Source organism: Peromyscus maniculatus, chromosome 6, assembly GCF_049852395.1.
Source record: "Peromyscus maniculatus bairdii isolate BWxNUB_F1_BW_parent chromosome 6, HU_Pman_BW_mat_3.1, whole genome shotgun sequence".
NCBI classification, from domain to species: Eukaryota; Metazoa; Chordata; class Mammalia; order Rodentia; family Cricetidae; genus Peromyscus; species Peromyscus maniculatus.
The window spans coordinates 35,185,250-35,198,376 of NC_134857.1; the positions used below are offsets into that span (position 1 = coordinate 35,185,250).

The 13,127-nt window shown below is 47.9% G+C and overlaps 1 long non-coding RNA gene across 2 annotated transcripts in view; it reads left to right on the forward strand.

Moving 5' to 3' along the window:
• The window catches only part of LOC121830135 (uncharacterized), a 249,959-nt gene that overhangs the window by 119,974 nt on the left and 116,858 nt on the right, over window positions 1-13,127 (forward strand). Inside the window, exons 1-2 of one of the 2 annotated variants that reach the window (XR_006073093.2) lie at window positions 6,330-6,762; window positions 8,952-9,059. This is a non-coding gene — a long non-coding RNA (uncharacterized LOC121830135). Of the gene's footprint in view, window positions 1-6,329; window positions 6,763-8,951; window positions 9,060-13,127 lie in introns of those variants that run through there. The other variant, XR_013052056.1, reaches the window with a different exon arrangement.

Consider the following 13,127-nt stretch of genomic DNA (forward strand, 5'->3'; position numbering starts at 1 on the left):
CTTCAGCATCTCTTTTTGGGGACGCATTGCAGGGCTGAGTCTTCCTGCTGCTGGAAGACCTTTCTCATGTCTTACCCGGATCCTTCATGCTACAGCTGAAGCTCCATCCAGCTTGCACAGCTGAAATGGAGGTGGAAAAGACACAGTCACTCTTTTCCTGCTTCTGAACCATTCAGGCATGTGATGGCTTCAAAAATAAACAGTTCCCCCCTTCGGTCAGTAGAACATCTCTCCAAACTGGTAAAATCGAGAAAAACTTTGTCAAATCTCTACACTCCAGGGAACAAGTTGTAGTTATCCAACAGATGAAAAGTGCAGCCACAGTACTCTCTCCCCATCTGGTTTGTTCGGGAAAAATCTTTTGCTCTGGACTCTTAATTTCCACCCAGAACACAGCTCACTGCTTAAAGAGCGTTTTGTTTTCTGTTTCTGGAACCCATTGTGTATTGCAGCAGAGACAATGAGCTGGTCATTCAGCTGCAGCCACCGAGTATTAAACTATCCACACAGGTCCACATGAACTCTCAGAGGGAAGAGAAACCCGAGCACGGAGCGTGTCCTGCAGTGTATGCACTTGAGTGACCGGGGCCCAGGACCCACTCTGTCCATTTGACCATCCTCAAGCGTTCGTGAGCTCTCTCTCAGCTCTGGAGGCTGTCCCCACAGCCACCCTTACACAGTGCGCAACTGTGGATAGTCGTTGGCATGGTCCAGCGGACAGCGAGCCAGACTGGGCGGGGAGAGCATTCCATTATTATAACACAATGCCATAATAGGATACAGAATTCTTTTCATATTAATTCTTATACAAGAGGAATCTTCAAGCTCAACTCTCACACTGAGGTAGAAGGCAGGCAGCTCTTTGTTGTGTTTTTTGAAACCAGAGTTACCGTATTCACCTAGCCGAGTGGCATGAAGCTCTCTCTCAACCAGCCAGCTCAGAACATCTCCTGGTGGTCTTGGCTGCGTGACTCTGAACCTGGCAGCCGATGCTGCTCTTGGGAAACTGGCCCTTCTGGAAGACTGGCTTGTTCTTCTTGCCCCATGACCAGAGTGCTTTTGAGTGTGGGGCCAAAACATCACCAGGCCTCCGACTCGTGCAGCAGGCCAAGCTGATGGGCTGCCAGTTGGTCTCCAAGTGAAGTGTCCCCTTATAGCCCCCAGCCCCCCACTGCCAGGGTGTGGGTGAGAGGCTCTCTGGCAGGCCTGAAGGAGGGCAGGGTACCCTCCTCCCTAAACAACTCTTCCCAAATCTAGCATAGCCTTCTGAGTCTCTTGCTGACAGGCCACCTCATAGACTGGACATGGGTGCTTCGGCCCAGAAGCCTGAGTGCTCTTTCAAACCTGACTATGACCCCTTGGGTTTGGTTTCTTGCCACAGAGTCTGGGTAGACAAGCTGTTGGGCGTGGACTAAGCGAGGTGGCAATGTGGAGTGGACACCAAGAGAGGGGTGGCCTTTTGCCTTCCTTAAAGTGCAGGCAATGAGTTTATCGGTCTTTGTAGCCTACTCCATCTCCGTTCAGTATGATATAGGCAGCGCCATGAGTAGAAGTATATCCAAGGAAATCCCCATGAATTCTGATATGCCTGTGATAGCAATTTATCTTTAATTCATCTATTATCCACAGAGCAGACATTTATCTAGTCTATATAGTGATAGCACAAAATCGCCATGTATTTTCAGGGGGAATAAGGAACATTCTCCAAGCCTGTACCCTGCCCCCTGCCTCCCCCCAATTCCCCCAGAAGCACCTTTCAACTATTCTGCAAGCAGGAGCTTCCTGGACATCATTGCAGCCTCTCTTCCTGCTCCAGGGAAATGATGACACTTTTTCCACTTCCTTTGAGTTTCTATTTGCTTCTAATGAACAAGACTCCATATGCAAATGCAATTATTTTTCTCCAGATTTCATCTGCACAACTTGAACACTGGAGTCTATAAGGGGTTGTTTGTACAGGAGCCAGGCCTGAATATCAGTGCTGAATACCAACCAAGGAAAATAATAAAATCTATGAAAAATTACCATGGCTAAAGAGGATTATAGCATCCCCTCTCCTCAGGGTACAACTCTGAGGGTCACCAGCAAGTGACCATGATTTAATGAAGTGGCACTCCCTCTGATTAGGACAAAGTGGGCCTGGCATCTTCCACGGCACAGCTACCCTGTGGCTGAGCATGCCAGGCAAATGCTGAACGTTCTCCCAGCCTGAGGGAGCTGGCAGTGGACAGTGAGGACATTCCACTGGAAACTGGGCCATCAGGAGCTGGAGACAAAGGCAGCTGATTCAAGTGCACCAAATTGGAGTTTCTCTAATCAAATATATTAAGTTCGCCATCATTCTTGATTGTTTTAATGGGAAGAAGGGGCAGCTGTGCCTTTCATTTTCTGAGCATTTTATTTTGTGCCACGGGGAAAGAGGAAGGGGAGGGGAAGGAAAGTCAGCTGGAAAGGGAAGGGGAATCGAGATGGCAAAGAAAACGACAGGAAACTGATGTCCTTTGTCTTAAAAGTAAAGTGATTTTGCATGCTCTTCAGCGCCACATGGAGAGTTCCCAGAGCTGTCACTCACCGACAGTGCCCCAGATAGTCCGCTTATAAAGCACTCTTACACAGGAGCAGAGAAGGAGCCCGTGAACACACTCAGGGCCAGAGCACTCAGCAAAGAACCCTGGAGACTGGTGCTAAGCAGCTTTGCTTCACTGGCCACATGGAAACCTGCTCAGCACAATGTCTCCCCTTGATAGTTGTGCTTTGTACCAGAACTCAGTCTCAAGACACTTAGGGGAGACTCATCTCCACTCCTTTTGAAACCTTTTGGGCTGAGGGCAGAATCCACAAAAGGCCCCCTTTAACCTTTGGAACATCAAGTTTAAAATCCCACTGAAGAAACCTGGCCCAGCTATCTACTGTTTAAATAGCTTAACAGGTGGGCCAGGAGAGGCTTCCTGCCCGAAGTGAGCAGTGCATGCACCGTCTTAGTGTGCACCTTCAGCTTCAGAGCAGAGCCCTGGGGCGTGACGTCACTTCCTCAAGTCTGCTGTGTTGCTCACAGGATGAACCTGAGTAAGATAGGAACCGAATGCTCTGCTGTGAAGTCATTTATGTGGGCCTGTGGGAGGCAGGCGACTCCAGTAGACACCATGTTGGTACTTGGAGCTGCTTACACCTGAATGCGAGTCTGAGAGGGAGCAAAGGTCGGTGGTCGGCAGCTCTGGGCTCACAGACGCTCACAGGCTAACTTGAGTGATCCAGACTTTGGAAGCTCTCGTGCCTGTCACAGCCTGAAGGCAGCCCATGTCTGAGCTGGAATGTGAAGGCAGCTGGCTGTGTCAAAGGGCCAGAGAATAAAGCCACAGTGTAACACGAAGGCCTGATTCACCAGAGACAAGATGCTATTAAATCAGACTCTGCTCCTCCAGACGCTTCCTTGGAGACCCCCTTAGACACAAATGAATCTGTTCCTCCTCTGAGAGAGAAGGGTGGAGGCTCCTTTCAGAAAAAAGAATATGTTATTGGGCTCTCTTTAAATGTCCTCATTTGAGGGGAATTAAAGGGAAATGTCAAAAGGCAGCATCTCTACACTCAGGGGCATTGTATCAAGTGACACAATGCAGGCGAAATGAAGTTCCCGTCCTTTGGGGGAGTCTAATAACTCCATCAATCAGCTCAGGCCTCCTGTCATCTACAGTAGGCCTCCAGCCTCTTCAAGCGGGTCCTGTGATTTGTCCTGAGACAGCTGGGTGTAGCAGCAGGCTAAGGAGAGGAAGAGATTTGCCAGTGTATGTAGTCTTTCCTACTTTCCTTCCTTCCTTCCCTCCCTCCCTCCCTCCCTCCCTCTCTCCCTCCCTCCCTCCCTCCCTCTCTCAGGCACAATCAATGCCCCTTTGTCCTCAGGTACCCCCTCCCTCTAGGCATGGCCTGAACAGACACCACAGCAAAGGCCAAAGGAGGAGTTCAGCTCTCAGCCTGTTCCCCAGCAGTCCTGAGGGGCCGAGCCTCATCCGCAGCCTGGGAGTCACATCCAGAGCTGGGAGGCTCCAAAGAGGTGTCTGTTGTTCTCATCGAGGGTATGGGTGGTGCTCAGGTGGCCGTCTCTCCCTGTCTGTGACTGGTGCTTGGGTAGAAAGGCAATGCAGAGGCTGTGATATCAGTAGAGAATACACAGGGCTGAGAGCAGAGCGGCTGATTCCATCAGTGTCCCTGATTCCATCACCAAGTTTACCCAGTAAACCTTTGGCAAGTCCCTTAGGCTCCCCGTGGCTCCTTCTTCCTGGCGGAATGTGAGGGTGGATGAAGATGATGGATCCAGTGTCTTTATGTCTGGGGATGTAAACTCGATACTGCCAGTGACAGCTGAGGACGTGGTACGGGAGACACAGGCTTCCAAGTGAGGCAGCCTTCAGTTGAATCCTGACCCCACGGCCATATGGTTTTGCTCAAACTGGAAAGCTCCTGTTCCTCTTTTGAGAAAGTATCAGGTTAATTCCTATCTACCACACAAATATATTGTGAGTCTAATGACTGGACTCAGAAGAAAGAATGTGGATGGATGCCAGCACATAATTCATCTAAAACATCAGCCTTTTTCTGTAACCTGTCAGTGTTGACTTAATAAAAAGCCACATTCATCCAAAAGCCTCAAAATTTGAAAGAAATCATGTTGCCAATTCATGTCATAAGTTCTAAACACTAATTTTAGAGACAAAGCTGGAAAAAAAATCATTTACTGAAAGATGGGATTATAGGTTGGTTGGTCTTGCCAAGTAAGTTTGTTAATACACAATACCCACTCTCATTTTCTCTCGGTTAAAAACTGGTGTGCGTGCACATGTATGTGAGTGTGAGTGTGCGTGTGCGTGTGCGTGTGCGTGCGTGCGTGCGTGCGTGTGTGCGTGTGTGTGTGTGTGTGTGTGTGTGTGTGTGTGTGTGTGTTCCTGTGCATTCCTGTGTCTGTCTGCATGTGTGGAGATGAGAGCACAGCTTGCAGGAATTGCTTCTCTCTCTCTACTGTGTGATCCAGGTTCGAAATCAAGGTATCAGGCTCATATGGCAATTACTTGCAGCCCGTGGGACATCCTGCTGGCCTTATCTCATCTTTTAAAAGGATAAAGGTCATAATGGTCATCATTCTTTACTGGGAAAGGCCCTTATTAAGCTGACATATGTAAAGGACACAGGTTCTTTAAGAACATATAGGTTCCTTTAAAGAATTATTTACGTGTGTGCATAACATATGTGTATGAGGGGGTACCCATGCTAAGGTGAGCCTGTGGAGGTCTGAGGACAACTTTGTGGAGCTGGTTCTGTCATCTGACCTTTACATGGGCTCCAAAGATCAAATTCAAGTACCCTGACTTCTGATTATGCCAGCCCCAGGTTCCTTTAATACATAAAACAAATGTTCCCTCCATTTTTAGCCTAATGTGGGCACGGGGTGGCTTATCTGCTCTGTCACCTGTACAAGACTAGGCTTGAGAAGCCTCTTCTGAGGAGTAGTTAGCTAGCCCATCTCTAGGTGGCTGTGTTCTCAGGCCGCAACATTTTGCTTTTTCCCCTCTTTAACACAGCACCTACACACGCATGTCACCTTTGTGGCATGGGCTGACACTGTGAACCCAGAACTTCCCAGGAGTGAGCAGAAAAATCTATAGGATCTGTGCCGTTCCGTTCCACACTCCAGCTGCCTCCATACTTGGATCCATGTGGAAAGAGCTCTCCTCTTCGTATCCCTGAAGAGCAAGCCGAGCTCATTTCTAAAAGGTGGGCTCCTCCTTTCTTTGGTCTCCATGGCATTTAGGGGTACCTGGGCTATATTGACTCCTCGGCGCACTACCCACACGGAAGGACCCCTGTGAGCTCACACGGTGTGGGCGTCCTTGGGGCTCATCAGATTCTCCTGGCTCTCCAGCCACACTTCTATCTTGGCCCAATCTTGGAAGAGAAAGGAGGCCATCTGAGTTCATCTGTCCCCTTGCTCCTGTCCTTCCCTGGCAGGACTAGCGTGGGCCCCCAGCTTAGAGAGGACTATTTCTTTTGAGCAGGCGCCCGCGCCGCTCTCATCAGCCGGGAATCCAGCCATTCTCCCGCCTCCACCCCTGCCCTGGTGGAGTTGAGGGCTAATTGGATAGGCTAGATACGAGAAGCTGGACGGCTCCCCACCTCCTACTGATTTGGGTTCTTACACGGAGGCCCCATGTGTTGTGAATTACAGAAATGCCAGCCACACCCACAATGAAACACAAGCACCAAAAAGCCTTTGAGAGCCAAGTGTAAGCGACTCTGAAACGCCGTCTCCGCTTGTGCCGGCTCTCTGAGGCTGGCTTCCACGAGGCCCATGAGCCGGGCTCCTGGCCTCTGCCTGGCATCAGGCTGCCTGGTTTCTGATGCTTTTCTTTAACTTTCTGCTGCCAGCAGCTGGGGCTGCGCCAGTGTCGTTCTCTCCTTTGCGAGGGCAGGGACCTCTCTCCAAGGGAGGTCTCTTGACAGTCAGAAAGAAACACACAGACAACCCCTTAGGCCTAGTATCAAATCTTGCTCTGGTAAGAGATGCCAGTGCCTCTTGGTGGAATCTGAGTCACAATCTGCAGCCTTTTGGAGCCTAGAGAGAGCTTGGCCTCCAGGGTCCCTCCCTCGGGCCAGACGCAGACTTAACACTTAGCAGGTGTTAAGTCCCATGCTACCTCTCTGCTCATCTGGGCCTGGGTCCTCCAACCCAAAGACGGCATCAAGGACGGCTCCCTGCTTTCGGAACCTGTGCTGGTGAGTGGAGGAAGGCAGTGTGGCAGGGTAGCCGTGTAATTTTGGCTAAGATCAAGTGTAGTAAATGGGCTTTGTTTTTTGGGGTTTATGAGTTTCTTTTTAAGGTGATTTTGACTGCAAAGAACACTGCTTGTTTTCATCCGGGAGACTTCGGTTCTACCCGGGCACTTGTCAAGTGCTGGGATCCTGCTTGAGGTTGAGGTTGTCTCTTCATGTGGTTCCACGTTCTCAAGCTTCACTTGTTTCTGATGTGGCGTCTGTAGCCAATGAAAGCATTTCCCTTCCACTCCTTGCTCTGGCCCCTGTGCAAAGTTATAAAGTGAGAAATTTTTTGGGGGGGGGAGGGGTGTCTGTCTTCAACATTTCTTCTCTCTGAAATCTCTTGAGGGCAGAGACCACTTCTTCAGTCACTCCAAGGAGCGGCAATGTTGATTTCCTCCTTTGCTCAATAACGGGGCTGTATGTGAGGGTGGGGGTGTGGTAGGAAGCCTGACACGGGAGCCTGGGAGGTGGGAACAGGTGGTCACCTTCCCTGGAAGTATTCCTGAGTGAACACTCATTGTCCGAGATATGATAAGAACAATACTTGTACAAACAGGAACCCAGCCTGCCCTCTACCTGAGGACCACCAACCTACTTGAGGACAAAGGATTCCACCATCCCCTTTGGTAAACTTGTGTGTGTGTGCATGCACACATGGGAACACGTATGTGTGCATACATACTCGTGTATGTGCACATTTGTGGGTCTGTACATGCATATGCACACACATACATGCCTTTTGTTCGAGACAGGGAGACTGGCCTCCCTCCAGGTGGACTGGGCTAGCTGGATAGCAAGCACCAGAGATTGCTTTGTCTCCACCTCCTGTCCTGCCCCTTGTTGAGACCACAAATGCGTGGTACTGGGTCTGGCTTTTAACATGGGTTCTGGGGAGCTGAACTCAGGTCCTCACACACTGAAGGCAAGGGCTCTACCCACTGACCGACGTCTTCAGCATCCCAGTAGCCTCTCTTAAAGGCCACCTCCACCCTCTCAGATGCCAAATCTGAAGATCCTAACCAGTATTCAAGACTGTCACCTCCCTCCAGTTCTGGGTCCTATTGACCATCACACCTTTAAGTCCTTATTTTATTCACCAGAGGCCGCTGAACCGGTTAATGCCATGGGGAGTGGTACCATGCCGTGGTTAGAAACAGTTCTTTTATCCTATCATTGGTTCACATTCTGTTCTGATTTGTCATTACTGTGTGACCCAGGTCAGTTATACAGTCTCTCACCTATTAGATGGGGAAAATGTCCGGAAGCCAAAGTGGCATAATTTTCAGGCCATCAGGGAAGGGGGGGGGAATCTCATCAGCTACTCTTGTTTAAATGATCAGAATGCTTAGCAGAAAAAGGTGTGTTGAGTCACTGTGTAGATTTAGGCAACCACGTAGCAGCTCTGGGCTCTAATTCCCAGGATTGGAAAACAGGGTCTGGAGGCTGGGACTCCAGGCAGCTGGAGTCTGAGGTGCTAGGTCTTCAGGCCATCAAAGGCTACAGCTAACTGGACTGGAAGCCAGATAGGCCTTGTCCTAAGATGACTTACAGAATCCAGCAGGAGGTTCACAGCTTTTGAAGAGGGGACAGATTTCACAAAAGGAAGAAGCATTCTAAAACAAGGAAATAAACCAAACGGAATCATGCCAGCCACATCTTCCTTGTTTCTGCTGGCAAAAGGCTGTCAGTGGACAGTCCTCCACAGCTGTGGTGTCCCATTGGGGTTGATGGCAATTTCCAGGTGCAACAGAGATGTTGAGGTTTTGCTTAACAAATTAAAAGTACACAGAGGCATACAGTCTCAGACCTTTGGTGGTGTTGAGTTTCATGTTTGTGGTGACATATGGTAATCAATGGACGTCTTTCCCTGATCCAGTTAATCTCTGAATACACCAAAACTTTCCAATAGTGCCTCATAATTAATGAGTGACTTTCATAGACTCCTTCGCATGATTGACTTTTGGGCTATAGACAAAATGGGCTACACGTTTGGGTCCCTCTCCTCAAATTTCTATGCTAAAATCTTCACCACTAAAGCCAAAGTAACCTTTGGGAATTGGCTAAGTCATGAGGTCTGATTTCTCATGAATTAGACTAAGATCCTATAAATGAAACCTCAGAGAACTTTCTCCTTCCTTCCACCATAGGAGGACACAGCAGCAAGCTTACTGGGTGTGGATGAAGAAATGGCCCAAGCCGGAAACAATATTTCCCTGACTCTTCAATCTGGGACCTCCAGCATCCAGAACTTCAAGGTATACATTTCTATTGTTTCTAAGTCAGTTGGTCATGTGGGATGTTACCATCATAGCTGGAACAAACTGACATGTTGTTCTGTCTCATGAGCCCCAACTTGGAACATATTATCTCCTCATAAAAGCTTGATTACGCTTTTACTGTGGTGATATATTGTGTACACTAATAAAATTTGCCTAAACATCAGAGAACAGAACAAGCCACTAGACTAAACATAGAGGCCAGGCAGTGGTGGCAAACGCCTTTAATCCTAGCATTTGGGAGGCAGAGATCTGTCTGGATCTCTGTGAGTTCAAAGCTACTCTGAACTACATGAGATTGACTCAGTCTAGGAGAGAAACAGAGCCAGGCAGTGGTGGCACACACCTTTAATCCCAGCACTTGGGAGTCACAAGCCTTTAATCTCAGCACTGGAGATCTCATGCCTTTGCTTGGGAAGCCCACACGCCTTTAATCCCTGCACTGGAGAGGTTGAGACAGGAAGTGACATGGCAGGTAGAGGAAAGGAATGTAAGACGTGAGGAGACAGGAACTAAAGGCTCTTTGGCCGAAGCGTCCCCTTCAGCTGGAGGCTTTTTTGGCTGGAGCCTTTCGGGTGAGGACTCAGAGACATTCAGTCAGATGATGTGTGGAGCCAGTGAGGTGAGACGTGGCAGTGGCTTGTTCCTTTGTCGCTCTGATCTTTCAGCATTCACCCCAATATCTGGCTCCAGGATTTTTATTATAAGACCATTGGAAATTCAAGCAACAACTACAGTTTGCGCCTACTCTACCTTGAGCCTTAGCTGTTGCCTCTTTTATCTCTTGGAGTGGTTAATCTCCCTCCTTATCAAGAGTCTTTTTGTGATTCCATCTTCTTGAAGAGCTTTCCCACTATTGTCTCAAGGAAAGCTCCTGTTGGGTTCTTACAAAGCAACCGGTGTCTATCTTTGTAATTGTGACTTTTCTGCATCCCACAGTTGTTGACTTTTTAATGTGCCTGTGAGTTCCTGGGGCCCAGAGCCTCTCTTGTCTTACATCCTTAGTTACATAATATGGATAATAGAATTGCTACTGAATTGGGGGAAAAAAAGCAATTATACAAGCCCAAAATATATTGTTTGCTTTAATAAGGTATTAAGATATACTAAAAGACTGGAGACAGCCCCTAACCTTGAGGAGTTAATCTGAAAGAACTGAAAGGATCCATCTGGCAATGCTTTAAAAAAGCATTCAGGATTTTAGAAAATGCCAGGTTGACCTAGGCAGCGAGCTTATGTGGTCTTATACTTAATTCTCTATTCAGAACCAACTGATCTGCAGTGACAAATTCAGATCCTTGAGTTCCTATGTCTCCCAAATGGAGTTCTGCAGGGTGGGACCTGAAAATAGACACCATTCCCATGCTGGCCTGGTCATTCTGAGAATCCATGTAAGGCTGCTGAGTGGAGGGTGGAAGCCTGTAGCCACTTTCCTCACTACTATGATGGAGATGCATTCGCCTGGCAGAAACAGTTCCAGAGGAGAGCTGTATCTTGAGCTAGGATTTAAGGGGGTGTAGTCTATCATGGTGGGAAAGTTAACATAGTGTGGGGAGTTTGTGGTACAATGTGTCACACTTCTCAGTGGACAAGGGAGCAAAGAGAGCTAGGGCAGAGTTGGCTGGGCCGGGAGCCTCAAGGCTCACCCCCATGGGGAGCCACTTGCTCTGACGTGGGCCCCACTTGCTAAGGATTCCACAGCCTCCCTGTGCATCGTCACTAGCTGGAGAGCAAGTGTTCAAACAGGAGCTTGTGGAGGACATTTCACATTTCAACCACAACACCGACCGGAAGATTGAGAAGGAGAGAGGAGACTCAAGGACGCAGTTTTTACAGCTGAAGAAGGCTAAGCTGTGCACAGCACAGGCCGTCGTCGGAGAGCAACTTGACTTTCGAATCGAACCTCTCTCCTGCTTCCTTCCTTCTGTGATATTTGAAACATTTGGAGCACAAGGAAGAGCGCCAAGAATTTCTGAATGTCATATTATGCCACCTGGATTTTGGAACAAGGGCCATAGACATGAGCAGTCACCACAGCTTGATGGGAGGGAGGGTGGATGTTATTAGAATGTCCTCACTGTGGAAGGAGGAGGAAAGGCCCATGTCACTCAGTCTGGGAACAGAAATAAATAGACCACCCTGCGGGGCCCTGAAAAAACTGGCCTCCTGGGGTTTTGTCTCTTTTGCTACTAAAAGAAAACATAGACAATAAATAGACAAAATGAATTCTGGGCCTTCCAAACCCAGGGCCTCCATTAGCTTGGGGAGACCCCTCAGGCTGGAGAAGTAGGGAAGGGATGTGAGGTTATTGGAGTTTTGGGGTCTCTCAGGTGTTGGAAGGAAACCAGTGTCTTCTGTGGAAAGCAGGGTTCAGAGGGAGACATCTGGCAAGACATTACTGTTTTTTTTTTTTTCCTCTGGCCCCATGAGAGGATCAGCCTGCTCCTGCCCTGGTCCCCCAGCTTACAGTTTTCTCCCCGGGATGAAATGTGGTTGAATTATTGTAGAGTGGGAAAGCTCTGTGTGGTAACTGAGGAGAGAAGGAGGGGCGTGGATGATCACTCAGTCTTGTCAGAGTGGTCAGCTGATGGGTGACTCATGTCCATCTGGGTCCAAAAACAGACTTAGAGGGAAAAGCTGTCCAAGGTACCGCGAGGCAAGAAATCAACAAATATGGGCGGAGCCTTCAGTCGTTTTGGGGCAGTTTGTCTCACCTCTGAGAAGAAAGGCAAACAGGAAAACGGAATATATGGGACTACCTGGCTGAGGAAAAGACTGAGGGATGTGTCTCCAATGCAGAAGGAAAGAGTTGTGATCTACTTCATTTTACTTATTTACCTTTGTATGTCTTGAAACTGACAAGGAGACAGAAAAATCTAGGAAGCAAAGGGGGAAACTGATGGCATGTGTTGTTTTCAGTCATTTTTCTCAATGCTAAAGATGAACTTGACAGATTCTTTGTATTCATGTGCACACATACACACACACACACACATGCTCACTGCACTCACACACTTACTCACACTAACCCACACTCCTTTAAACCTGTCCTTGAAATTAAAGTGACTTTAACTACTGCAGGATTCTCCTCACACTAAGGCCATCGTGATGAAATTGTAACCCCTGGCAATGACACTTGTAAGGTGTGGCAAGATGCAGTGATTGGTTAGTATTCACTGCACAAGATGCAGTGATTGGTTAGTATTCACTGCACAAGAGCTTTATAACTCATTTGCTCTGAAATAACTTGTGATAAAGTTCTGTATATGACACAGTTTTCAACTCTCACTTGCCCTTCCGACACCTTTATATTCAAACCAATGCAATCTAGAATCCAATTATATGTTACAAGGAAAGCTCCCACATAAACTATGTTTAGCTCAAGTAACCTCTGTTTGTGTTTTCCAGTTATAATGTAGTAGAGAGAGACCCCCGAAAACAGAAATAAGGAGTGATTAGTGATATTGCTAAAGGTTTTTCAGATTTTACGTGGGGTAATTTTAACTAAACATTTGTAATTTTATTTCTGTTTTTCTGCACACTTTTAGGGTTAGAGTTATCACACACAAGTTTGCCAGGTGGGTATTATTGGCTATTTGTTGAATCAGTGCATTTCTTAAAACCAGTTCTTGAAATAGCCAGGTGTCCCCTTTTTAGCTGGTGCATAAAAAACATAAACATTGACAGCAGACAGGTCTTCCTGACCCTGGAGGATTGACAGCCGAGCTGTGCAGTGTTTACACTCAGATAAGAACAGCTTACCTCTCTGACGTGCTGTGTCTGGGAGTTTGAAACCTAACCCATGACTTGGGTTTTCTAGTCTAGAAAGACTTAATGTGCCTGTGGCCACTCTGACCTTTGTTCACACACAGACAGGTGAGAGCATTTCTTTTGGTCCAACTATTTTGTTCTGCTCCCCTTGGAACCATGTTCCTGGATCTGCCTTTGATAATGGCCTGTTGTATTTCTAGTGGGCCATTCCGGAGTTCTAGGGCTTCCCATAATATTTCTACTCTGGACATATTCTGGATTGAATTGTGCTTCCCT